This window comes from Carassius gibelio, chromosome B19, assembly GCF_023724105.1.
Source record: "Carassius gibelio isolate Cgi1373 ecotype wild population from Czech Republic chromosome B19, carGib1.2-hapl.c, whole genome shotgun sequence".
Classification (NCBI taxonomy): domain Eukaryota; kingdom Metazoa; phylum Chordata; class Actinopteri; order Cypriniformes; family Cyprinidae; genus Carassius; species Carassius gibelio.
The window spans coordinates 1,671,891-1,698,492 of NC_068414.1; the positions used below are offsets into that span (position 1 = coordinate 1,671,891).

At 46.1% G+C, this 26,602-nt stretch overlaps 15 non-coding genes across 15 annotated transcripts; all 15 read right to left on the reverse strand.

The window, feature by feature from the left end:
• Nucleotides 1-3,736: 3,736 nt before the first annotated feature.
• trnag-ucc (transfer RNA glycine (anticodon UCC)) lies at nucleotides 3,737-3,808 on the reverse strand. Its single transcript has one exon. It is a non-coding gene; the product is annotated as a tRNA-Gly (tRNA).
• Nucleotides 3,809-6,549: 2,741 nt separating this feature from the next.
• On the reverse strand, nucleotides 6,550-6,621 carry trnag-ucc (transfer RNA glycine (anticodon UCC)). The gene has a single exon. It is a non-coding gene; the product is annotated as a tRNA-Gly (tRNA).
• A 1,618-nt stretch (nucleotides 6,622-8,239) lies between these two features.
• trnag-ucc (transfer RNA glycine (anticodon UCC)) lies at nucleotides 8,240-8,311 on the reverse strand. The gene has a single exon. It is a non-coding gene; the product is annotated as a tRNA-Gly (tRNA).
• Nucleotides 8,312-8,941: 630 nt separating this feature from the next.
• Nucleotides 8,942-9,056, reverse strand: LOC127980486 (U5 spliceosomal RNA). The gene has a single exon (XR_008159509.1). It is a non-coding gene; the product is annotated as a U5 spliceosomal RNA (small nuclear RNA).
• A 1,232-nt stretch (nucleotides 9,057-10,288) lies between these two features.
• On the reverse strand, nucleotides 10,289-10,360 carry trnag-ucc (transfer RNA glycine (anticodon UCC)). The gene has a single exon. It is a non-coding gene; the product is annotated as a tRNA-Gly (tRNA).
• A 1,597-nt stretch (nucleotides 10,361-11,957) lies between these two features.
• Nucleotides 11,958-12,029, reverse strand: trnag-ucc (transfer RNA glycine (anticodon UCC)). The gene has a single exon. It is a non-coding gene; the product is annotated as a tRNA-Gly (tRNA).
• A 630-nt stretch (nucleotides 12,030-12,659) lies between these two features.
• On the reverse strand, nucleotides 12,660-12,774 carry LOC127980487 (U5 spliceosomal RNA). Its single transcript, XR_008159510.1, has one exon. It is a non-coding gene; the product is annotated as a U5 spliceosomal RNA (small nuclear RNA).
• Nucleotides 12,775-14,000: 1,226 nt separating this feature from the next.
• On the reverse strand, nucleotides 14,001-14,072 carry trnag-ucc (transfer RNA glycine (anticodon UCC)). The gene has a single exon. It is a non-coding gene; the product is annotated as a tRNA-Gly (tRNA).
• Nucleotides 14,073-16,814: 2,742 nt separating this feature from the next.
• On the reverse strand, nucleotides 16,815-16,886 carry trnag-ucc (transfer RNA glycine (anticodon UCC)). Its single transcript has one exon. It is a non-coding gene; the product is annotated as a tRNA-Gly (tRNA).
• Nucleotides 16,887-19,625: 2,739 nt separating this feature from the next.
• On the reverse strand, nucleotides 19,626-19,697 carry trnag-ucc (transfer RNA glycine (anticodon UCC)). The gene has a single exon. It is a non-coding gene; the product is annotated as a tRNA-Gly (tRNA).
• A 630-nt stretch (nucleotides 19,698-20,327) lies between these two features.
• Nucleotides 20,328-20,442, reverse strand: LOC127980488 (U5 spliceosomal RNA). The gene has a single exon (XR_008159511.1). It is a non-coding gene; the product is annotated as a U5 spliceosomal RNA (small nuclear RNA).
• A 1,232-nt stretch (nucleotides 20,443-21,674) lies between these two features.
• trnag-ucc (transfer RNA glycine (anticodon UCC)) lies at nucleotides 21,675-21,746 on the reverse strand. Its single transcript has one exon. It is a non-coding gene; the product is annotated as a tRNA-Gly (tRNA).
• A 1,596-nt stretch (nucleotides 21,747-23,342) lies between these two features.
• trnag-ucc (transfer RNA glycine (anticodon UCC)) lies at nucleotides 23,343-23,414 on the reverse strand. The gene has a single exon. It is a non-coding gene; the product is annotated as a tRNA-Gly (tRNA).
• Nucleotides 23,415-24,044: 630 nt separating this feature from the next.
• LOC127980099 (U5 spliceosomal RNA) lies at nucleotides 24,045-24,160 on the reverse strand. The gene has a single exon (XR_008159137.1). It is a non-coding gene; the product is annotated as a U5 spliceosomal RNA (small nuclear RNA).
• A 1,225-nt stretch (nucleotides 24,161-25,385) lies between these two features.
• trnag-ucc (transfer RNA glycine (anticodon UCC)) lies at nucleotides 25,386-25,457 on the reverse strand. The gene has a single exon. It is a non-coding gene; the product is annotated as a tRNA-Gly (tRNA).
• Nucleotides 25,458-26,602: the final 1,145 nt, after the last annotated feature.

Below are 26,602 nucleotides of genomic sequence, written 5' to 3' on the forward strand. Positions count from 1 at the left end.
GACGTAGTCAGCCAGATGATGAACATTATTAATATTATTAATTAATAATTATTATATGATGCAGTCACACTTGTAGCAATAATTGTTAGTTCTGTTTGTTGATTCAGGGTTAGCATCATCTGGGGTCCTCTGAGGGTCAGCATCATCTCTTCTCAGGTGTTCTGGATCCAGACTGGAGCTTGTGTAAATCCTAGTTACCACGGGATGAAGATCCCAGCAGAAACAGAGAAACACATAGAGACATCATTAGCATAGCTGCTGATATGTAAACACTGAATGTTAATAACTGTTACTATTAAACATACATAATTATTTAATGTAAACATATTTTTATTGTTTTTTTCTGTTCTCCAGATCTTTATTTTTATTATATTTGTTGCTGTTGTTTAATAATCTATGATTATTTTATGTATATTTATTTAATCATTATATATTTTGGTTCGTTTTTCTTATCATTTTTATAATAAGTATATTACTTTACTATAAATAAAATGGATAACTTAATTTTTTGTGAGTGTTAGTTATATTACATATATATATATATAGGTTTTCTGTACACAGTTATACAAATATAAATAGATGTCTCTTTAAAAATAAAGGCCTGAAACGTCAAAATGTTCTTTTTAATAATTCACAATTTTCTATATTAAAAATAACTATTCCCTATTATAATGTATATGTTTCTTAAGATCGTTGCACATTTTGTACACCATACAAAAGAACAATTATTACAAGATTTATTTTATCTTTGTTCACAAAGTTCGTCTATTATATGTTAATCGTACTTAAAGTGTATCTAGATGAAAAAACGAAAACAAACTCATTGTATGGTATTTGTGGCCAAGACGGGATTCGAACCTCTAATTCTGTGTATTTTTTTCGCCCCGCCTTCCTTGAATTTCCTTCGTTCCTATTGGCTAGTTAGCGCTCTACACCTATCCGTGACTGGCCCGCGCGTGGAAGGCAGCTATGCTCACCACTATACCACCAACGCAGGCGGAAGTCAGTAGCTTTATTGACGCACTGTGTTCCTAATAAATGTTGTTCAGTTGCATTGACACAATACTTTTTGTTTAAAGCGCAATTAAAAAAAAAAAAAAATAAAAAAAAAAAAAGAGTCCAAACAATGACCCCTGCTACCGGTAGTGTTGCAAGTGTTATGCGACTTCAGCTAATGATGGGTCCATCCGAAATTATTCCATCCAAAAGTTTTGGGTGGAGGCACAGGTCACAGAGGGAGTTCTGCTTCGACGTCAGCCCGAGCCAAAGGATATGCGTTGGCTGGGAATCGAATCCGGGTCAACTGCTTGGAAGGCAGCTATGCTCACCACTATACCACCAACGCAGTCAGCAACTTGCGCCGTCACTAAGAAGGCTCGAAGTGCACGAGTCGCCGATAGGGCTAGAGGAGCAGATGAGATCTTTGTTTGGACCTGTCACTAAAGAGAGCCTTCAAGAATTTGCATCCCGTCACGTACAAGAAAGCGCTGCCTTCCCATCCAGCTAAATAAACACGAAGTGGTCAAACGCAGAGAGTGCCTATAATAACCAAAAGCCCAATCAAGGCAATCTCTTTCTCATGCCTCTATCTGAAAAGTTGGATAAAATCTTATATGAAAAAAAAAGTCTTTTAAAGAAATCCCTTATTCCGAGGTCACCGTAGCCACCAGATCCAGTCTGTATCCGCTTCAGTCACCCGGATCCAGTCTGTATCCAGAGAAGATGGTGGATCAACACCTAGAAAGGACCTCTATGGCCCAGAAACACAGCGGAGACCGTGACAACTAGATGAGCCGCAGATACAAATCCCCTGTAAAGACCACCTGGACAAGACCACAGGAAACAGATGATTCTTCTGCACAGTCTGACATTCCTGCAGCCTGGAGCTGATCTACTGGTTTCGTCTGACAAGGGGAGAACTGTCTCCCCGATTGAGCCTGGTTTCTCACCGGGTTTTTTCTCCATCCTTTCACCGATCGAGTTTTGGTTTCTTGCCTCTGTCGCTTCTGGCAGGCGGAGCTGGGGACACTTCATGTACAGCGATATCGTTGACTTGATTGCAAATTATTGCACAGATACTATTTAAACTGAACTTAGCTGAATGATGTCATCAAAGAGTTCAATAACGAAATGCCTTTAACTGTCATTTTGCTTTTTGACGCACTGTGTTCCTAATAAATGTTGTTCAGTTGCATTGACACAATACTTTTTGTTTAAAGCGCAATTAAAAAAAAAAAAAAAAAAAAAAAAAAGAGTCCAAACAATGACCCCTGCTACGGGTAGTGTTGCAAGTGTTATGCGACTTCAGCTAATGATGGGTCCATCCGAAATTATTCCATCCAAAATTTTGGGTGGAGGCACAGGTCACAGAGGGAGTTCTGCTTCGACATCAGCCCGAGCCAAAGGACATGCGCACTGCTCTCTCCAACTGCTTGGAAGGCAGCTATGCTCACCACTATACCACCAACGCAGTCAGCAGTCAGAAACTTGCGCCGTCACTAAGAAGGCTCGAAGTGCACGAGTCGCCGATAGGGCTAGAGGAGCAGATGAGATCTTTGTTTGGACCCGTCACTAAAGAGAGCCTTCAAGAATTTGCATCCCGTCACGTACAAGAAAGTGCTGCCTTCCCATCCGGCTAAATAAACACGAAGTGGTCAAACGCAGAGAGTGCCTATAATAACCAAAAGCCCAATCAAGGCAATCTCTTTCTCATGCCTCTATCTGAAAAGTTGGATAAAATCTTATATGAAAAAAAAAGTCTTTTAAAGAAATCCCTTATTCCGAGGTCACCGTAGCCACCAGATCCAGTCTGTATCCGCTTCAGTCACCCGGATCCAGTCCGTATCCAGAGAAGATGGTGGATCAACACCTAGAAAGGACCTCTATGGCCCAGAAACACAGCAGAGACCGTGACAACTAGATGAGCCGCAGATACAAATCCCTTGTAAAGACCACCTGGACAAGACCACAGGAAACAGATGATTCTTCTGCACAGTCTGACATTCCTGCAGCCTGGAGCTGATCTACTGGTTTCGTCTGACAAGGGGAGAACTGTCTCCCCGACTGAGCCTGGTTTCTCACCGGGTTTTTTCTCCATCCTTTCACCGATCGAGTTTTGGTTTCTTCCCTCTGTCGCTTCTGGCAGGCGGAGCTGGGGACACTTCATGTACAGCGATATCGTTGACTTGATTGCAAATTATTGCACAGATACTATTTAAACTGAACTTAGCTGAATGATGTCATCAAAGAGTTCAATAACGAAATGCCTTTAACTGTCATTTTGCTTTTTGACGCACTGTGTTCCTAATTAATGTTGTTCAGTTGCATTGACGCAATACTTTCTGTTTAAAGCGCAATTTAAAAAAAAAAAAAAAAAAAAAGAGTCCAAACAATGACCCCTGCTACGGGTAGTGTTCCAAGTGTTATGCGACTTCAGCTAATGATGGGTCCATCAGAAATTTTACGGTGCTAGGGCTGGGTCTGCGTCAGAAGAAGCCATGCATTGTTTAGTTATGTCAGTGCAGTGCCGTCAGTTGGGGGAGAAACGGCAGCATGCACGGCTCCTCGTTAGTATAGTGGACAGTATCTCCGCCTGTCACGCGGAAGACCGGGGTTCGATTCCCCGACGGGGAGAGCTGGTTCTTTTCGTCTTCCGAATGATCCATCCAAAATGTTTGGTTGGATTCGCAGGTCACAGAAGGAGTTCTGCTTCGACGTCAGCCCGAGCCAAAGGACATGCGTTGGCCGGGAATCGAACCCGGGTCAACTGCTTGGAAGGCAGCTATGCTCACCACTATACCACCAACGCAGGCGGAAGTCAGTAGCTTTATTGACGCACTGTGTTCCTAATAAATGTTGTTCAGTTGCATTGACACAATACTTTTTGTTTAAAGCGCAATTAAAAAAAAAAAAAAAAAAAAAAAAAAAAAGAGTCCAAACAATGACCCCTGCTACGGGTAGTGTTGCAAGTGTTATGCGACTTCAGCTAATGATGGGTCCATCCGAAATTATTCCATCCAAAATTTTGGGTGGAGGCACAGGTCACAGAGGGAGTTCTGCTTCGACGTCAGCCCGAGCCAAAGGATATGCGTTGGCTGGGAATCGAATCCGGGTCAACTGCTTGGAAGGCAGCTATGCTCACCACTATACCACCAACGCAGTCAGCAACTTGCGCCGTCACTAAGAAGGCTCGAAGTGCACGAGTCGCCGATAGGGCTAGAGGAGCAGATGAGATCTTTGTTTGGACCTGTCACTAAAGAGAGCCTTCAAGAATTTGCATCCCGTCACGTACAAGAAAGCGCTGCCTTCCCATCCGGCTAAATAAACACGAAGTGGTCAAACGCAGAGAGTGCCTATAATAACCAAAAGCCCAATCAAGGCAATCTCTTTCTCATGCCTCTATCTGAAAAGTTGGATAAAATTTTATATGAAAAAAAAAGTCTTTTAAAGAAATCCCTTATTCCGAGGTCACCGTAGCCACCAGATCCAGTCTGTATCCGATTCAGTCACCCGGATCCAGTCTGTATCCAGAGAAGATGGTGGATCAACACCTAGAAAGGACCTCTATGGCCCAGAAACACAGCGGAGACCGTGACAACTAGATGAGCCGCAGATACAAATCCCCTGTAAAGACCACCTGGACAAGACCACAGGAAACAGATGATTCTTCTGCACAGTCTGACATTCCTGCAGCCTGGAGCTGATCTACTGGTTTCGTCTGACAAGGGGAGAACTGTCTCCCCGATTGAGCCTGGTTTCTCACCGGGTTTTTTCTCCATCCTTTCACCGATCGAGTTTTGGTTTCTTGCCTCTGTCGCTTCTGGCAGGCGGAGCTGGGGACACTTCATGTACAGCGATATCGTTGACTTGATTGCAAATTATTGCACAGATACTATTTAAACTGAACTTAGCTGAATGATGTCATCAAAGAGTTCAATAACGAAATGCCTTTAACTGTCATTTTGCTTTTTGACGCACTGTGTTCCTAATAAATGTTGTTCAGTTGCATTGACACAATACTTTTTGTTTAAAGCGCAATTAAAAAAAAAAAAAAAAAAAAAAAAAGAGTCCAAACAATGACCCCTGCTACGGGTAGTGTTGCAAGTGTTATGCGACTTCAGCTAATGATGGGTCCATCCGAAATTATTCCATCCAAAATTTTGGGTGGAGGCACAGGTCACAGAGGGAGTTCTGCTTCGACGTCAGCCCGAGCCAAAGGACATGCGCACTGCTCTCTCCAACTGCTTGGAAGGCAGCTATGCTCACCACTATACCACCAACGCAGTGAGCAGTCAGAAACTTGCGCCGTCACTAAGAAGGCTCGAAGTGCACGAGTCGCCGATAGGGCTAGAGGAGCAGATGAGATCTTTGTTTGGACCCGTCACTAAAGAGAGCCTTCAAGAATTTGCATCCCGTCACGTACAAGAAAGTGCTGCCTTCCCATCCGGCTAAATAAACACGAAGTGGTCAAACGCAGAGAGTGCCTATAATAACCAAAAGCCCAATCAAGGCAATCTCTTTCTCATGCCTCTATCTGAAAAGTTGGATAAAATCTTATATGAAAAAAAAAGTCTTTTAAAGAAATCCCTTATTCCGAGGTCACCGTAGCCACCAGATCCAGTCTGTATCCGCTTCAGTCACCCGGATCCAGTCCGTATCCAGAGAAGATGGTGGATCAACACCTAGAAAGGACCTCTATGGCCCAGAAACACAGCAGAGACCGTGACAACTAGATGAGCCGCAGATACAAATCCCTTGTAAAGACCACCTGGACAAGACCACAGGAAACAGATGATTCTTCTGCACAGTCTGACATTCCTGCAGCCTGGAGCTGATCTACTGGTTTCGTCTGACAAGGGGAGAACTGTCTCCCCGACTGAGCCTGGTTTCTCACCGGGTTTTTTCTCCATCCTTTCACCGATCGAGTTTTGGTTTCTTCCCTCTGTCGCTTCTGGCAGGCGGAGCTGGGGACACTTCATGTACAGCGATATCGTTGACTTGATTGCAAATTATTGCACAGATACTATTTAAACTGAACTTAGCTGAATGATGTCATCAAATAGTTCAATAACGAAATGCCTTTAACTGTCATTTTGCTTTTTGACGCAGTGTGTTCCTAATTAATGTTGTTCAGTTGCATTGACGCAATACTTTCTGTTTAAAGCGCAATTTAAAAAAAAAAAAAAAAAAAAAAGAGTCCAAACAATGACCCCTGCTACGGGTAGTGTTCCAAGTGTTATGCGACTTCAGCTAATGATGGGTCCATCAGAAATTTTACGGTGCTAGGGCTGGGTCTGCGTCAGAAGAAGCCATGCATTGTTTAGTTATGTCAGTGCAGTGCCGTCAGTTGGGGGAGAAACGGCAGCATGCACGGCTCCTCGTTAGTATAGTGGACAGTATCTCCGCCTGTCACGCGGAAGACCGGGGTTCGATTCCCCGACGGGGAGAGCTGGTTCTTTTCGTCTTCCGAATGATCCATCCAAAATGTTTGGTTGGATTCGCAGGTCACAGAAGGAGTTCTGCTTCGACGTCAGCCCGAGCCAAAGGACATGCGTTGGCCGGGAATCGAACCCGGGTCAACTGCTTGGAAGGCAGCTATGCTCACCACTATACCACCAACGCAGGCGGAAGTCAGTAGCTTTATTGACGCACTGTGTTCCTAATAAATGTTGTTCAGTTGCATTGACACAATACTTTTTATTTAAAGCGCAATTAAAAAAAAAAAAAAAAAATAAAAAGAGTCCAAACAATGACCCCTGCTACCGGTAGTGTTGCAAGTGTTATGCGACTTCAGCTAATGATGGGTCCATCCGAAATTATTCCATCCAAAAGTTTTGGGTGGAGGCACAGGTCACAGAGGGAGTTCTGCTTCGACATCAGCCCGAGCCAAAGGATATGCGTTGGCCGGGAATCGAATCCGGGTCAACTGCTTGGAAGGCAGCTATGCTCACCACTATACCACCAACGCAGTCAGCAGTCAGCAGTCAGCAACTTGCGCCGTCACTAAGAAGGCTCGAAGTGCACGAGTCGCCGATAGGGCTAGAGGAGCAGATGAGATCTTTGTTTGGACCCGTCACTAAAGAGAGCCTTCAAGAATTTGCATCCCGTCACGTACAAGAAAGCGCTGCCTTCCCATCCGGCTAAATAAACACGAAGTGGTCAAACGCAGAGAGTGCCTATAATAACCAAAAGCCCAATCAAGGCAATCTCTTTCTCATGCCTCTATCTGAAAAGTTGGATAAAATCTTATATGAAAAAAAAAGTCTTTTAAAGAAATCCCTTATTCCGAGGTCACCGTAGCCACCAGATCCAGTCTGTATCCGCTTCAGTCACCCGGATCCAGTCCGTATCCAGAGAAGATGGTGGATCAACACCTAGAAAGGACCTCTATGGCCCAGAAACACAGCGGAGACCGTGACAACTAGATGAGCCGCAGATACAAATCCCTTGTAAAGACCACCTGGACAAGACCACAGGAAACCGATGATTCTTCTGCACAGTCTGACATTCCTGCAGCCTGGAGCTGATCTACTGGTTTCGTCTGACAAGGGGAGAACTGTCTCCCCGACTGAGCCTGGTTTCTCACCCGGTTTTTTCTCCATCCTTTCACCGATCGAGTTTTGGTTTCTTGCCTCTGTCGCTTCTGGCAGGCGGAGCTGGGGACACTTCATGTACAGCGATATCGTTGACTTGATTGCAAATTATTGCACAGATACTATTTAAACTGAACTTAGCTGAATGATGTCATCAAAGAGTTCAATAACGAAATGCCTTTAACTGTCATTTTGCTTTTTGACGCACTGTGTTCCTAATTAATGTTGTTCAGTTGCATTGACGCAATACTTTTTGTTTAAAGCGCAATTTAAAAAAAAAAAAAAAAAAAAGAGTCCAAACAATGACCCCTGCTACGGGTAGTGTTCCAAGTGTTATGCGACTTCAGCTAATGATGGGTCCATCAGAAATTTTACGGTGCTAGGGCTGGGTCTGCGTCAGAAGAAGCCATGCATTGTTTAGTTATGTCAGTGCAGTGCCGTCAGTTGGGGGAGAAACGGCAGCATGCACGGCTCCTCGTTAGTATAGTGGACAGTATCTCCGCCTGTCACGCGGAAGACCGGGGTTCGATTCCCCGACGGGGAGAGCTGGTTCTTTTCGTCTTCCGAATGATCCATCCAAAATGTTTGGTTGGAGTCGCAGGTCACAGAAGGAGTTCTGCTTCGACGTCAGCCCGAGCCAAAGGACATGCGTTGGCCGGGAATCGAACCCGGGTCAACTGCTTGGAAGGCAGCTATGCTCACCACTATACCACCAACGCAGGCGGAAGTCAGTAGCTTTATTGACGCACTGTGTTCCTAATAAATGTTGTTCAGTTGCATTGACACAATACTTTTTGTTTAAAGCGCAATTAAAAAAAAAAAAAAAAAAAAAAAGAGTCCAAACAATGACCCCTGCTACCGGTAGTGTTGCAAGTGTTATGCGACTTCAGCTAATGATGGGTCCATCCGAAATTATTCCATCCAAAAGTTTTGGGTGGAGGCACAGGTCACAGAGGGAGTTCTGCTTCGACGTCAGCCCGAGCCAAAGGATATGCGTTGGCCGGGAATCGAATCCGGGTCAACTGCTTGGAAGGCAGCTATGCTCACCACTATACCACCAACGCAGTCAGCAGTCAGCAACTTGCGCCGTCACTAAGAAGGCTCGAAGTGCACGAGTCGCCGATAGGGCTAGAGGAGCAGATGAGATCTTTGTTTGGACCCGTCACTAAAGAGAGCCTTCAAGAATTTGCATCCCGTCACGTACAAGAAAGCGCTGCCTTCCCATCCGGCTAAATAAACACGAAGTGGTCAAACGCAGAGAGTGCCTATTCAGACGATGACCAGTGGCAAGCCCTCTCGCAGCATGCTGCCGGACGGTCAAACTGATTCTGCTCTTGACATTTCGATGTAGCTCTGCTGTGAGCAGAGCACCCAAAAATACAGGTCACTCGCAAAAGTTCCCCTCCACGGAAATCTTTAGTAAAAGGCGAAAGATTTATGCGACAATGAAGAGAAACTCGAGCTGTGTCTCCAAACCCTCGGGCCTGTGCGCTGCCTCTGTTAAACTACTACGCTCGCCAAGGGTCATCAAGGGTGACAATGCCTGCCCACATGTGTTTCGTCAGCACCACCCCCCCCCCCCCCCCACTCCAAAAGGGAGGAGTAAAACTCAAAAAAGTCCTCTCGGTCCACCAATAACCAAAAGCCCAATCAAGGCAATCTCTTTCTCATGCCTCTATCTGAAAAGTTGGATAAAATCTTATATGAAAAAAAAAGTCTTTTAAAGAAATCCCTTATTCCGAGGTCACCGTAGCCACCAGATCCAGTCTGTATCCGCTTCAGTCACCCGGATCCAGTCCGTATCCAGAGAAGATGGTGGATCAACACCTAGAAAGGACCTCTATGGCCCAGAAACACAGCGGAGACCGTGACAACTAGATGAGCCGCAGATACAAATCCCTTGTAAAGACCACCTGGACAAGACCACAGGAAACAGATGATTCTTCTGCACAGTCTGACATTCCTGCAGCCTGGAGCTGATCTACTGGTTTCGTCTGACAAGGGGAGAACTGTCTCCCCGACTGAGCCTGGTTTCTCACCCGGTTTTTTCTCCATCCTTTCACCGATCGAGTTTTGGTTTCTTGCCTCTGTCGCTTCTGGCAGGCGGAGCTGGGGACACTTCATGTACAGCGATATCGTTGACTTGATTGCAAATTATTGCACAGATACTATTTAAACTGAACTTAGCTGAATGATGTCATCAAAGAGTTCAATAACGAAATGCCTTTAACTGTCATTTTGCTTTTTGACGCACTGTGTTCCTAATTAATGTTGTTCAGTTGCATTGACGCAATACTTTTTGTTTAAAGCGCAATTTAAAAAAAAAAAAAAAAAAAAAAAGAGTCCAAACAATGACCCCTGCTACGGGTAGTGTTCCAAGTGTTATGCGACTTCAGCTAATGATGGGTCCATCAGAAATTTTACGGTGCTAGGGCTGGGTCTGCGTCAGAAGAAGCCATGCATTGTTTAGTTATGTCAGTGCAGTGCCGTCAGTTGGGGGAGAAACGGCAGCATGCACGGCTCCTCGTTAGTATAGTGGACAGTATCTCCGCCTGTCACGCGGAAGACCGGGGTTCGATTCCCCGACGGGGAGAGCTGGTTCTTTTCGTCTTCCGAATGATCCATCCAAAATGTTTGGTTGGAGTCGCAGGTCACAGAAGGAGTTCTGCTTCGACGTCAGCCCGAGCCAAAGGACATGCGTTGGCCGGGAATCGAACCCGGGTCAACTGCTTGGAAGGCAGCTATGCTCACCACTATACCACCAACGCAGGCGGAAGTCAGTAGCTTTATTGACGCACTGTGTTCCTAATAAATGTTGTTCAGTTGCATTGACACAATACTTTTTGTTTAAAGCGCAATTAAAAAAAAAAAAAAAAAAAAAGAGTCCAAACAATGACCCCTGCTACGGGTAGTGTTGCAAGTGTTATGCGACTTCAGCTAATGATGGGTCCATCCGAAATTATTCCATCCAAAATTTTGGGTGGAGGCACAGGTCACAGAGGGAGTTCTGCTTCGACGTCAGCCCGAGCCAAAGGACATGCGCACTGCTCTCTCCAACTGCTTGGAAGGCAGCTATGCTCACCACTATACCACCAACGCAGTCAGCAGTCAGCAACTTGCGCCGTCACTAAGAAGGCTCGAAGTGCACGAGTCGCCGATAGGGCTAGAGGAGCAGATGAGATCTTTGTTTGGACCCGTCACTAAAGAGAGCCTTCAAGAATTTGCATCCCGTCACGTACAAGAAAGCGCTGCCTTCCCATCCGGCTAAATAAACACGAAGTGGTCAAACGCAGAGAGTGCCTATAATAACCAAAAGCCCAATCAAGGCAATCTCTTTCTCATGCCTCTATCTGAAAAGTTGGATAAAATCTTATATGAAAAAAAAAGTCTTTTAAAGAAATCCCTTATTCCGAGGTCACCGTAGCCACCAGATCCAGTCTGTATCCGCTTCAGTCACCCGGATCCAGTCCGTATCCAGAGAAGATGGTGGATCAACACCTAGAAAGGACCTCTATGGCCCAGAAACACAGCGGAGACCGTGACAACTAGATGAGCCGCAGATACAAATCCCTTGTAAAGACCACCTGGACAAGACCACAGGAAACAGATGATTCTTCTGCACAGTCTGACATTCCTGCAGCCTGGAGCTGATCTACTGGTTTCGTCTGACAAGGGGAGAACTGTCTCCCCGACTGAGCCTGGTTTCTCACCCGGTTTTTTCTCCATCCTTTCACCGATCGAGTTTTGGTTTCTTGCCTCTGTCGCTTCTGGCAGGCGGAGCTGGGGACACTTCATGTACAGCGATATCGTTGACTTGATTGCAAATTATTGCACAGATACTATTTAAACTGAACTTAGCTGAATGATGTCATCAAAGAGTTCAATAACGAAATGCCTTTAACTGTCATTTTGCTTTTTGACGCACTGTGTTCCTAATTAATGTTGTTCAGTTGCATTGACGCAATACTTTTTGTTTAAAGCGCAATTTAAAAAAAAAAAAAAAAAAAAAGAGTCCAAACAATGACCCCTGCTACGGGTAGTGTTCCAAGTGTTATGCGACTTCAGCTAATGATGGGTCCATCAGAAATTTTACGGTGCTAGGGCTGGGTCTGCGTCAGAAGAAGCCATGCATTGTTTAGTTATGTCAGTGCAGTGCCGTCAGTTGGGGGAGAAACGGCAGCATGCACGGCTCCTCGTTAGTATAGTGGACAGTATCTCCGCCTGTCACGCGGAAGACCGGGGTTCGATTCCCCGACGGGGAGAGCTGGTTCTTTTCGTCTTCCGAATGATCCATCCAAAATGTTTGGTTGGAGTCGCAGGTCACAGAAGGAGTTCTGCTTCGACGTCAGCCCGAGCCAAAGGACATGCGTTGGCCGGGAATCGAACCCGGGTCAACTGCTTGGAAGGCAGCTATGCTCACCACTATACCACCAACGCAGGCGGAAGTCAGTAGCTTTATTGACGCACTGTGTTCCTAATAAATGTTGTTCAGTTGCATTGACACAATACTTTTTGTTTAAAGCGCAATTAAAAAAAAAAAAAAAAAAAAAAAGAGTCCAAACAATGACCCCTGCTACCGGTAGTGTTGCAAGTGTTATGCGACTTCAGCTAATGATGGGTCCATCCGAAATTATTCCATCCAAAAGTTTTGGGTGGAGGCACAGGTCACAGAGGGAGTTCTGCTTCGACGTCAGCCCGAGCCAAAGGATATGCGTTGGCCGGGAATCGAATCCGGGTCAACTGCTTGGAAGGCAGCTATGCTCACCACTATACCACCAACGCAGTCAGCAGTCAGCAACTTGCGCCGTCACTAAGAAGGCTCGAAGTGCACGAGTCGCCGATAGGGCTAGAGGAGCAGATGAGATCTTTGTTTGGACCCGTCACTAAAGAGAGCCTTCAAGAATTTGCATCCCGTCACGTACAAAAAAGCGCTGCCTTCCCATCCGGCTAAATAAACACGAAGTGGTCAAACGCAGAGAGTGCCTATTCAGACGATGACCAGTGGCAAGCCCTCTCGCAGCATGCTGCCGGACGGTCAAACTGATTCTGCTCTTGACATTTCGATGTAGCTCTGCTGTGAGCAGAGCACCCAAAAATACAGGTCACTCGCAAAAGTTCCCCTCCACGGAAATCTTTAGTAAAAGGCGAAAGATTTATGCGACAATGAAGAGAAACTCGAGCTGTGTCTCCAAACCCTCGGGCCTGTGCGCTGCCTCTGTTAAACTACTACGCTCGCCAAGGGTCATCAAGGGTGACAATGCCTGCCCACATGTGTTTCGTCAGCACCCCCCCCCCCCCACTCCAAAAGGGAGGAGTAAAACTCAAAAAAGTCCTCTCGGTCCACCAATAACCAAAAGCCCAATCAAGGCAATCTCTTTCTCATGCCTCTATCTGAAAAGTTGGATAAAATCTTATATGAAAAAAAAAGTCTTTTAAAGAAATCCCTTATTCCGAGGTCACCGTAGCCACCAGATCCAGTCTGTATCCGCTTCAGTCACCCGGATCCAGTCCGTATCCAGAGAAGATGGTGGATCAACACCTAGAAAGGACCTCTATGGCCCAGAAACACAGCGGAGACCGTGACAACTAGATGAGCCGCAGATACAAATCCCTTGTAAAGACCACCTGGACAAGACCACAGGAAACAGATGATTCTTCTGCACAGTCTGACATTCCTGCAGCCTGGAGCTGATCTACTGGTTTCGTCTGACAAGGGGAGAACTGTCTCCCCGACTGAGCCTGGTTTCTCACCGGGTTTTTTCTCCATCCTTTCACCGATCGAGTTTTGGTTTCTTGCCTCTGTCGCTTCTGGCAGGCGGAGCTGGGGACACTTCATGTACAGCGATATCGTTGACTTGATTGCAAATTATTGCACAGATACTATTTAAACTGAACTTAGCTGAATGATGTCATCAAAGAGTTCAATAACGAAATGCCTTTAACTGTCATTTTGCTTTTTGACGCACTGTGTTCCTAATTAATGTTGTTCAGTTGCATTGACGCAATACTTTTTGTTTAAAGCGCAATTTAAAAAAAAAAAAAAAAAAAAAAAGAGTCCAAACAATGACCCCTGCTACGGGTAGTGTTCCAAGTGTTATGCGACTTCAGCTAATGATGGGTCCATCAGAAATTTTACGGTGCTAGGGCTGGGTCTGCGTCAGAAGAAGCCATGCATTGTTTAGTTATGTCAGTGCAGTGCCGTCAGTTGGGGGAGAAACGGCAGCATGCACGGCTCCTCGTTAGTATAGTGGACAGTATCTCCGCCTGTCACGCGGAAGACCGGGGTTCGATTCCCCGACGGGGAGAGCTGGTTCTTTTCGTCTTCCGAATGATCCATCCAAAATGTTTGGTTGGAGTCGCAGGTCACAGAAGGAGTTCTGCTTCGACGTCAGCCCGAGCCAAAGGACATGCGTTGGCCGGGAATCGAACCCGGGTCAACTGCTTGGAAGGCAGCTATGCTCACCACTATACCACCAACGCAGGCGGAAGTCAGTAGCTTTATTGACGCACTGTGTTCCTAATAAATGTTGTTCAGTTGCATTGACACAATACTTTTTGTTTAAAGCGCAATTAAAAAAAAAAAAAAATAAAAAAAAAAAAAAGAGTCCAAACAATGACCCCTGCTACCGGTAGTGTTGCAAGTGTTATGCGACTTCAGCTAATGATGGGTCCATCCGAAATTATTCCATCCAAAAGTTTTGGGTGGAGGCACAGGTCACAGAGGGAGTTCTGCTTCGACGTCAGCCCGAGCCAAAGGATATGCGTTGGCTGGGAATCGAATCCGGGTCAACTGCTTGGAAGGCAGCTATGCTCACCACTATACCACCAACGCAGTCAGCAACTTGCGCCGTCACTAAGAAGGCTCGAAGTGCACGAGTCGCCGATAGGGCTAGAGGAGCAGATGAGATCTTTGTTTGGACCTGTCACTAAAGAGAGCCTTCAAGAATTTGCATCCCGTCACGTACAAGAAAGCGCTGCCTTCCCATCCAGCTAAATAAACACGAAGTGGTCAAACGCAGAGAGTGCCTATAATAACCAAAAGCCCAATCAAGGCAATCTCTTTCTCATGCCTCTATCTGAAAAGTTGGATAAAATCTTATATGAAAAAAAAAGTCTTTTAAAGAAATCCCTTATTCCGAGGTCACCGTAGCCACCAGATCCAGTCTGTATCCGCTTCAGTCACCCGGATCCAGTCTGTATCCAGAGAAGATGGTGGATCAACACCTAGAAAGGACCTCTATGGCCCAGAAACACAGCGGAGACCGTGACAACTAGATGAGCCGCAGATACAAATCCCCTGTAAAGACCACCTGGACAAGACCACAGGAAACAGATGATTCTTCTGCACAGTCTGACATTCCTGCAGCCTGGAGCTGATCTACTGGTTTCGTCTGACAAGGGGAGAACTGTCTCCCCGATTGAGCCTGGTTTCTCACCGGGTTTTTTCTCCATCCTTTCACCGATCGAGTTTTGGTTTCTTGCCTCTGTCGCTTCTGGCAGGCGGAGCTGGGGACACTTCATGTACAGCGATATCGTTGACTTGATTGCAAATTATTGCACAGATACTATTTAAACTGAACTTAGCTGAATGATGTCATCAAAGAGTTCAATAACGAAATGCCTTTAACTGTCATTTTGCTTTTTGACGCACTGTGTTCCTAATAAATGTTGTTCAGTTGCATTGACACAATACTTTTTGTTTAAAGCGCAATTAAAAAAAAAAAAAAAAAAAAAAAAAGAGTCCAAACAATGACCCCTGCTACGGGTAGTGTTGCAAGTGTTATGCGACTTCAGCTAATGATGGGTCCATCCGAAATTATTCCATCCAAAATTTTGGGTGGAGGCACAGGTCACAGAGGGAGTTCTGCTTCGACATCAGCCCGAGCCAAAGGACATGCGCACTGCTCTCTCCAACTGCTTGGAAGGCAGCTATGCTCACCACTATACCACCAACGCAGTCAGCAGTCAGAAACTTGCGCCGTCACTAAGAAGGCTCGAAGTGCACGAGTCGCCGATAGGGCTAGAGGAGCAGATGAGATCTTTGTTTGGACCCGTCACTAAAGAGAGCCTTCAAGAATTTGCATCCCGTCACGTACAAGAAAGTGCTGCCTTCCCATCCGGCTAAATAAACACGAAGTGGTCAAACGCAGAGAGTGCCTATAATAACCAAAAGCCCAATCAAGGCAATCTCTTTCTCATGCCTCTATCTGAAAAGTTGGATAAAATCTTATATGAAAAAAAAAGTCTTTTAAAGAAATCCCTTATTCCGAGGTCACCGTAGCCACCAGATCCAGTCTGTATCCGCTTCAGTCACCCGGATCCAGTCCGTATCCAGAGAAGATGGTGGATCAACACCTAGAAAGGACCTCTATGGCCCAGAAACACAGCAGAGACCGTGACAACTAGATGAGCCGCAGATACAAATCCCTTGTAAAGACCACCTGGACAAGACCACAGGAAACAGATGATTCTTCTGCACAGTCTGACATTCCTGCAGCCTGGAGCTGATCTACTGGTTTCGTCTGACAAGGGGAGAACTGTCTCCCCGACTGAGCCTGGTTTCTCACCGGGTTTTTTCTCCATCCTTTCACCGATCGAGTTTTGGTTTCTTCCCTCTGTCGCTTCTGGCAGGCGGAGCTGGGGACACTTCATGTACAGCGATATCGTTGACTTGATTGCAAATTATTGCACAGATACTATTTAAACTGAACTTAGCTGAATGATGTCATCAAAGAGTTCAATAACGAAATGCCTTTAACTGTCATTTTGCTTTTTGACGCACTGTGTTCCTAATTAATGTTGTTCAGTTGCATTGACGCAATACTTTCTGTTTAAAGCGCAATTTAAAAAAAAAAAAAAAAAAAAAGAGTCCAAACAATGACCCCTGCTACGGGTAGTGTTCCAAGTGTTATGCGACTTCAGCTAATGATGGGTCCATCAGAAATTTTACGGTGCTAGGGCTGGGTCTGCGTCAGAAGAAGCCATGCATTGTTTAGTTATGTCAGTGCAGTGCCGTCAGTTGGGGGAGAAACGGCAGCATGCACGGCTCCTCGTTAGTATAGTGGACAGTATCTCCGCCTGTCACGCGGAAGACCGGGGTTCGATTCCCCGACGGGGAGAGCTGGTTCTTTTCGTCTTCCGAATGATCCATCCAAAATGTTTGGTTGGATTCGCAGGTCACAGAAGGAGTTCTGCTTCGACGTCAGCCCGAGCCAAAGGACATGCGTTGGCCGGGAATCGAACCCGGGTCAACTGCTTGGAAGGCAGCTATGCTCACCACTATACCACCAACGCAGGCGGAAGTCAGTAGCTTTATTGACGCACTGTGTTCCTAATAAATGTTGTTCAGTTGCATTGACACAATACTTTTTGTTTAAAGCGCAATTAAAAAAAAAAAAAAAAAAAAAAAAAAAAAGAGTCCAAACAATGACCCCTGCTACGGGTAGTGTTGCAAGTGTTATGCGACTTCAGCTAATGATGGGTCCATCCGAAATTATTCCATCCAAAATTTTGGGTGGAGGCACAGGTCACAGAGGGAGTTCTGCTTCGACGTCAGCCCGAGCCAAAGGATATGCGTTGGCTGGGAATCGAATCCGGGTCAACTGCTTGGAAGGCAGCTATGCTCACCACTATACCACCAACGCAGTCAGCAACTTGCGCCGTCACTAAGAAGGCTCGAAGTGCACGAGTCGCCGATAGGGCTAGAGGAGCAGATGAGATCTTTGTTTGGACCTGTCACTAAAGAGAGCCTTCAAGAATTTGCATCCCGTCACGTACAAGAAAGCGCTGCCTTCCCATCCGGCTAAATAAACACGAAGTGGTCAAACGCAGAGAGTGCCTATAATAACCAAAAGCCCAATCAAGGCAATCTCTTTCTCATGCCTCTATCTGAAAAGTTGGATAAAATTTTATATGAAAAAAAAAGTCTTTTAAAGAAATCCCTTATTCCGAGGTCACCGTAGCCACCAGATCCAGTCTGTATCCGATTCAGTCACCCGGATCCAGTCTGTATCCAGAGAAGATGGTGGATCAACACCTAGAAAGGACCTCTATGGCCCAGAAACACAGCGGAGACCGTGACAACTAGATGAGCCGCAGATACAAATCCCCTGTAAAGACCACCTGGACAAGACCACAGGAAACAGATGATTCTTCTGCACAGTCTGACATTCCTGCAGCCTGGAGCTGATCTACTGGTTTCGTCTGACAAGGGGAGAACTGTCTCCCCGATTGAGCCTGGTTTCTCACCGGGTTTTTTCTCCATCCTTTCACCGATCGAGTTTTGGTTTCTTGCCTCTGTCGCTTCTGGCAGGCGGAGCTGGGGACACTTCATGTACAGCGATATCGTTGACTTGATTGCAAATTATTGCACAGATACTATTTAAACTGAACTTAGCTGAATGATGTCATCAAAGAGTTCAATAACGAAATGCCTTTAACTGTCATTTTGCTTTTTGACGCACTGTGTTCCTAATAAATGTTGTTCAGTTGCATTGACACAATACTTTTTGTTTAAAGCGCAATTAAAAAAAAAAAAAAAAAAAAAAAAAGAGTCCAAACAATGACCCCTGCTACGGGTAGTGTTGCAAGTGTTATGCGACTTCAGCTAATGATGGGTCCATCCGAAATTATTCCATCCAAAATTTTGGGTGGAGGCACAGGTCACAGAGGGAGTTCTGCTTCGACGTCAGCCCGAGCCAAAGGACATGCGCACTGCTCTCTCCAACTGCTTGGAAGGCAGCTATGCTCACCACTATACCACCAACGCAGTGAGCAGTCAGAAACTTGCGCCGTCACTAAGAAGGCTCGAAGTGCACGAGTCGCCGATAGGGCTAGAGGAGCAGATGAGATCTTTGTTTGGACCCGTCACTAAAGAGAGCCTTCAAGAATTTGCATCCCGTCACGTACAAGAAAGTGCTGCCTTCCCATCCGGCTAAATAAACACGAAGTGGTCAAACGCAGAGAGTGCCTATAATAACCAAAAGCCCAATCAAGGCAATCTCTTTCTCATGCCTCTATCTGAAAAGTTGGATAAAATCTTATATGAAAAAAAAAGTCTTTTAAAGAAATCCCTTATTCCGAGGTCACCGTAGCCACCAGATCCAGTCTGTATCCGCTTCAGTCACCCGGATCCAGTCCGTATCCAGAGAAGATGGTGGATCAACACCTAGAAAGGACCTCTATGGCCCAGAAACACAGCAGAGACCGTGACAACTAGATGAGCCGCAGATACAAATCCCTTGTAAAGACCACCTGGACAAGACCACAGGAAACAGATGATTCTTCTGCACAGTCTGACATTCCTGCAGCCTGGAGCTGATCTACTGGTTTCGTCTGACAAGGGGAGAACTGTCTCCCCGACTGAGCCTGGTTTCTCACCGGGTTTTTTCTCCATCCTTTCACCGATCGAGTTTTGGTTTCTTCCCTCTGTCGCTTCTGGCAGGCGGAGCTGGGGACACTTCATGTACAGCGATATCGTTGACTTGATTGCAAATTATTGCACAGATACTATTTAAACTGAACTTAGCTGAATGATGTCATCAAATAGTTCAATAACGAAATGCCTTTAACTGTCATTTTGCTTTTTGACGCAGTGTGTTCCTAATTAATGTTGTTCAGTTGCATTGACGCAATACTTTCTGTTTAAAGCGCAATTAAAAAAAAAAAAAAAAAAAAAGAGTCCAAACAATGACCCCTGCTACGGGTAGTGTTCCAAGTGTTATGCGACTTCAGCTAATGATGGGTCCATCAGAAATTTTACGGTGCTAGGGCTGGGTCTGCGTCAGAAGAAGCCATGCATTGTTTAGTTATGTCAGTGCAGTGCCGTCAGTTGGGGGAGAAACGGCAGCATGCACGGCTCCTCGTTAGTATAGTGGACAGTATCTCCGCCTGTCACGCGGAAGACCGGGGTTCGATTCCCCGACGGGGAGAGCTGGTTCTTTTCGTCTTCCGAATGATCCATCCAAAATGTTTGGTTGGATTCGCAGGTCACAGAAGGAGTTCTGCTTCGACGTCAGCCCGAGCCAAAGGACATGCGTTGGCCGGGAATCGAACCCGGGTCAACTGCTTGGAAGGCAGCTATGCTCACCACTATACCACCAACGCAGGCGGAAGTCAGTAGCTTTATTGACGCACTGTGTTCCTAATAAATGTTGTTCAGTTGCATTGACACAATACTTTTTATTTAAAGCGCAATTAAAAAAAAAAAAAAAAAAAAAAAGAGTCCAAACAATGACCCCTGCTACCGGTAGTGTTGCAAGTGTTATGCGACTTCAGCTAATGATGGGTCCATCCGAAATTATTCCATCCAAAAGTTTTGGGTGGAGGCACAGGTCACAGAGGGAGTTCTGCTTCGACGTCAGCCCGAGCCAAAGGATATGCGTTGGCCGGGAATCGAATCCGGGTCAACTGCTTGGAAGGCAGCTATGCTCACCACTATACCACCAACGCAGTCAGCAGTCAGCAACTTGCGCCGTCACTAAGAAGGCTCGAAGTGCACGAGTCGCCGATAGGGCTAGAGGAGCAGATGAGATCTTTGTTTGGACCCGTCACTAAAGAGAGCCTTCAAGAATTTGCATCCCGTCACGTACAAGAAAGCGCTGCCTTCCCATCCGGCTAAATAAACACGAAGTGGTCAAACGCAGAGAGTGCCTATTCAGACGATGACCAGTGGCAAGCCCTCTCGCAGCATGCTGCCGGACGGTCAAACTGATTCTGCTCTTGACATTTCGATGTAGCTCTGCTGTGAGCAGAGCACCCAAAAATACAGGTCACTCGCAAAAGTTCCCCTCCACGGAAATCTTTAGTAAAAGGCGAAAGATTTATGCGACAATGAAGAGAAACTCGAGCTGTGTCTCCAAACCCTCGGGCCTGTGCGCTGCCTCTGTTAAACTACTACGCTCGCCAAGGGTCATCAAGGGTGACAATGCCTGCCCACATGTGTTTCGTCAGCACCACCCCCCCCCCCCCCCCACTCCAAAAGGGAGGAGTAAAACTCAAAAAAGTCCTCTCGGTCCACCAATAACCAAAAGCCCAATCAAGGCAATCTCTTTCTCATGCCTCTATCTGAAAAGTTGGATAAAATCTTATATGAAAAAAAAAGTCTTTTAAAGAAATCCCTTATTCCGAGGTCACCGTAGCCACCAGATCCAGTCTGTATCCGCTTCAGTCACCCGGATCCAGTCCGTATCCAGAGAAGATGGTGGATCAACACCTAGAAAGGACCTCTATGGCCCAGAAACACAGCGGAGACCGTGACAACTAGATGAGCCGCAGATACAAATCCCTTGTAAAGACCACCTGGACAAGACCACAGGAAACAGATGATTCTTCTGCACAGTCTGACATTCCTGCAGCCTGGAGCTGATCTACTGGTTTCGTCTGACAAGGGGAGAACTGTCTCCCCGACTGAGCCTGGTTTCTCACCCGGTTTTTTCTCCATCCTTTCACCGATCGAGTTTTGGTTTCTTGCCTCTGTCGCTTCTGGCAGGCGGAGCTGGGGACACTTCATGTACAGCGATATCGTTGACTTGATTGCAAATTATTGCACAGATACTATTTAAACTGAACTTAGCTGAATGATGTCATCAAAGAGTTCAATAACGAAATGCCTTTAACTGTCATTTTGCTTTTTGACGCACTGTGTTCCTAATTAATGTTGTTCAGTTGCATTGACGCAATACTTTTTGTTTAAAGCGCAATTTAAAAAAAAAAAAAAAAAAAAAAAGAGTCCAAACAATGACCCCTGCTACGGGTAGTGTTCCAAGTGTTATGCGACTTCAGCTAATGATGGGTCCATCAGAAATTTTACGGTGCTAGGGCTGGGTCTGCGTCAGAAGAAGCCATGCATTGTTTAGTTATGTCAGTGCAGTGCCGTCAGTTGGGGGAGAAACGGCAGCATGCACGGCTCCTCGTTAGTATAGTGGACAGTATCTCCGCCTGTCACGCGGAAGACCGGGGTTCGATTCCCCGACGGGGAGAGCTGGTTCTTTTCGTCTTCCGAATGATCCATCCAAAATGTTTGGTTGGAGTCGCAGGTCACAGAAGGAGTTCTGCTTCGACGTCAGCCCGAGCCAAAGGACATGCGTTGGCCGGGAATCGAACCCGGGTCAACTGCTTGGAAGGCAGCTATGCTCACCACTATACCACCAACGCAGGCGGAAGTCAGTAGCTTTATTGACGCACTGTGTTCCTAATAAATGTTGTTCAGTTGCATTGACACAATACTTTTTGTTTAAAGCGCAATTAAAAAAAAAAAAAAAAAAAAAGAGTCCAAACAATGACCCCTGCTACGGGTAGTGTTGCAAGTGTTATGCGACTTCAGCTAATGATGGGTCCATCCGAAATTATTCCATCCAAAATTTTGGGTGGAGGCACAGGTCACAGAGGGAGTTCTGCTTCGACGTCAGCCCGAGCCAAAGGACATGCGCACTGCTCTCTCCAACTGCTTGGAAGGCAGCTATGCTCACCACTATACCACCAACGCAGTCAGCAGTCAGCAACTTGCGCCGTCACTAAGAAGGCTCGAAGTGCACGAGTCGCCGATAGGGCTAGAGGAGCAGATGAGATCTTTGTTTGGACCCGTCACTAAAGAGAGCCTTCAAGAATTTGCATCCCGTCACGTACAAGAAAGCGCTGCCTTCCCATCCGGCTAAATAAACACGAAGTGGTCAAACGCAGAGAGTGCCTATAATAACCAAAAGCCCAATCAAGGCAATCTCTTTCTCATGCCTCTATCTGAAAAGTTGGATAAAATCTTATATGAAAAAAAAAGTCTTTTAAAGAAATCCCTTATTCCGAGGTCACCGTAGCCACCAGATCCAGTCTGTATCCGCTTCAGTCACCCGGATCCAGTCCGTATCCAGAGAAGATGGTGGATCAACACCTAGAAAGGACCTCTATGGCCCAGAAACACAGCGGAGACCGTGACAACTAGATGAGCCGCAGATACAAATCCCTTGTAAAGACCACCTGGACAAGACCACAGGAAACAGATGATTCTTCTGCACAGTCTGACATTCCTGCAGCCTGGAGCTGATCTACTGGTTTCGTCTGACAAGGGGAGAACTGTCTCCCCGACTGAGCCTGGTTTCTCACCCGGTTTTTTCTCCATCCTTTCACCGATCGAGTTTTGGTTTCTTGCCTCTGTCGCTTCTGGCAGGCGGAGCTGGGGACACTTCATGTACAGCGATATCGTTGACTTGATTGCAAATTATTGCACAGATACTATTTAAACTGAACTTAGCTGAATGATGTCATCAAAGAGTTCAATAACGAAATGCCTTTAACTGTCATTTTGCTTTTTGACGCACTGTGTTCCTAATTAATGTTGTTCAGTTGCATTGACGCAATACTTTTTGTTTAAAGCGCAATTAAAAAAAAAAAAAAAAAAAAAGAGTCCAAACAATGACCCCTGCTACGGGTAGTGTTCCAAGTGTTATGCGACTTCAGCTAATGATGGGTCCATCAGAAATTTTACGGTGCTAGGGCTGGGTCTGCGTCAGAAGAAGCCATGCATTGTTTAGTTATGTCAGTGCAGTGCCGTCAGTTGGGGGAGAAACGGCAGCATGCACGGCTCCTCGTTAGTATAGTGGACAGTATCTCCGCCTGTCACGCGGAAGACCGGGGTTCGATTCCCCGACGGGGAGAGCTGGTTCTTTTCGTCTTCCGAATGATCCATCCAAAATGTTTGGTTGGAGTCGCAGGTCACAGAAGGAGTTCTGCTTCGACGTCAGCCCGAGCCAAAGGACATGCGTTGGCCGGGAATCGAACCCGGGTCAACTGCTTGGAAGGCAGCTATGCTCACCACTATACCACCAACGCAGGCGGAAGTCAGTAGCTTTATTGACGCACTGTGTTCCTAATAAATGTTGTTCAGTTGCATTGACACAATACTTTTTGTTTAAAGCGCAATTAAAAAAAAAAAAAAAAAAAAAAAGAGTCCAAACAATGACCCCTGCTACCGGTAGTGTTGCAAGTGTTATGCGACTTCAGCTAATGATGGGTCCATCCGAAATTATTCCATCCAAAAGTTTTGGGTGGAGGCACAGGTCACAGAGGGAGTTCTGCTTCGACGTCAGCCCGAGCCAAAGGATATGCGTTGGCCGGGAATCGAATCCGGGTCAACTGCTTGGAAGGCAGCTATGCTCACCACTATACCACCAACGCAGTCAGCAGTCAGCAACTTGCGCCGTCACTAAGAAGGCTCGAAGTGCACGAGTCGCCGATAGGGCTAGAGGAGCAGATGAGATCTTTGTTTGGACCCGTCACTAAAGAGAGCCTTCAAGAATTTGCATCCCGTCACGTACAAAAAAGCGCTGCCTTCCCATCCGGCTAAATAAACACGAAGTGGTCAAACGCAGAGAGTGCCTATTCAGACGATGACCAGTGGCAAGCCCTCTCGCAGCATGCTGCCGGACGGTCAAACTGATTCTGCTCTTGACATTTCGATGTAGCTCTGCTGTGAGCAGAGCACCCAAAAATACAGGTCACTCGCAAAAGTTCCCCTCCAACGGAAATCTTTAGTAAAAGGCGAAAGATTTATGCGACAATGAAGAGAAACTCGAGCTGTGTCTCCAAACCCTCGGGCCTGTGCGCTGCCTCTGTTAAACTACTACGCTCGCCAAGGGTCATCAAGGGTGACAATGCCTGCCCACATGTGTTTCGTCAGCACCCCCCCCCCCCCACTCCAAAAGGGAGGAGTAAAACTCAAAAAAGTCCTCTCGGTCACCAATAACCAAAAGCCCAATCAAGGCAATCTCTTTCTCATGCCTCTATCTGAAAAGTTGGATAAAATCTTATATGAAAAAAAAAGTCTTTTAAAGAAATCCCTTATTCCGAGGTCACCGTAGCCACCAGATCCAGTCTGTATCCGCTTCAGTCACCCGGATCCAGTCCGTATCCAGAGAAGATGGTGGATCAACACCTAGAAAGGACCTCTATGGCCCAGAAACACAGCGGAGACCGTGACAACTAGATGAGCCGCAGATACAAATCCCTTGTAAAGACCACCTGGACAAGACCACAGGAAACAGATGATTCTTCTGCACAGTCTGACATTCCTGCAGCCTGGAGCTGATCTACTGGTTTCGTCTGACAAGGGGAGAACTGTCTCCCCGACTGAGCCTGGTTTCTCACCGGGTTTTTTCTCCATCCTTTCACCGATCGAGTTTTGGTTTCTTGCCTCTGTCGCTTCTGGCAGGCGGAGCTGGGGACACTTCATGTACAGCGATATCGTTGACTTGATTGCAAATTATTGCACAGATACTATTTAAACTGAACTTAGCTGAATGATGTCATCAAAGAGTTCAATAACGAAATGCCTTTAACTGTCATTTTGCTTTTTGACGCACTGTGTTCCTAATTAATGTTGTTCAGTTGCATTGACGCAATACTTTTTGTTTAAAGCGCAATTTAAAAAAAAAAAAAAAAAAAAAAAGAGTCCAAACAATGACCCCTGCTACGGGTAGTGTTCCAAGTGTTATGCGACTTCAGCTAATGATGGGTCCATCAGAAATTTTACGGTGCTAGGGCTGGGTCTGCGTCAGAAGAAGCCATGCATTGTTTAGTTATGTCAGTGCAGTGCCGTCAGTTGGGGGAGAAACGGCAGCATGCACGGCTCCTCGTTAGTATAGTGGACAGTATCTCCGCCTGTCACGCGGAAGACCGGGGTTCGATTCCCCGACGGGGAGAGCTGGTTCTTTTCGTCTTCCGAATGATCCATCCAAAATGTTTGGTTGGAGTCGCAGGTCACAGAAGGAGTTCTGCTTCGACGTCAGCCCGAGCCAAAGGACATGCGTTGGCCGGGAATCGAACCCGGGTCAACTGCTTGGAAGGCAGCTATGCTCACCACTATACCACCAACGCAGGCGGAAGTCAGTAGCTTTATTGACGCACTGTGTTCCTAATAAATGTTGTTCAGTTGCATTGACACAATACTTTTTGTTTAAAGCGCAATTAAAAAAAAAAAAAAAAAAAAAGAGTCCAAACAATGACCCCTGCTACGGGTAGTGTTGCAAGTGTTATGCGACTTCAGCTAATGATGGGTCCATCCGAAATTATTCCATCCAAAATTTTGGGTGGAGGCACAGGTCACAGAGGGAGTTCTGCTTCGACGTCAGCCCGAGCCAAAGGACATGCGCACTGCTCTCTCCAACTGCTTGGAAGGCAGCTATGCTCACCACTATACCACCAACGCAGTCAGCAGTCAGCAACTTGCGCCGTCACTAAGAAGGCTCGAAGTGCACGAGTCGCCGATAGGGCTAGAGGAGCAGATGAGATCTTTGTTTGGACCCGTCACTAAAGAGAGCCTTCAAGAATTTGCATCCCGTCACGTACAAGAAAGCGCTGCCTTCCCATCCGGCTAAATAAACACGAAGTGGTCAAACGCAGAGAGTGCCTATAATAACCAAAAGCCCAATCAAGGCAATCTCTTTCTCATGCCTCTATCTGAAAAGTTGGATAAAATCTTATATGAAAAAAAAAGTCTTTTAAAGAAATCCCTTATTCCGAGGTCACCGTAGCCACCAGATCCAGTCTGTATCCGCTTCAGACACCCGGATCCAGTCCGTATCCAGAGAAGATGGTGGATCAACACCTAGAAAGGACCTCTATGGCCCAGAAACACAGCGGAGACCGTGACAACTAGATGAGCCGCAGATACAAATCCCTTGTAAAGACCACCTGGACAAGACCACAGGAAACAGATGATTCTTCTGCACAGTCTGACATTCCTGCAGCCTGGAGCTGATCTACTGGTTTCGTCTGACAAGGGGAGAACTGTCTCCCCGACTGAGCCTGGTTTCTCACCCGGTTTTTTCTCCATCCTTTCACCGATCGAGTTTTGGTTTCTTGCCTCTGTCGCTTCTGGCAGGCGGAGCTGGGGACACTTCATGTACAGCGATATCGTTGACTTGATTGCAAATTATTGCACAGATACTATTTAAACTGAACTTAGCTGAATGATGTCATCAAAGAGTTCAATAACGAAATGCCTTTAACTGTCATTTTGC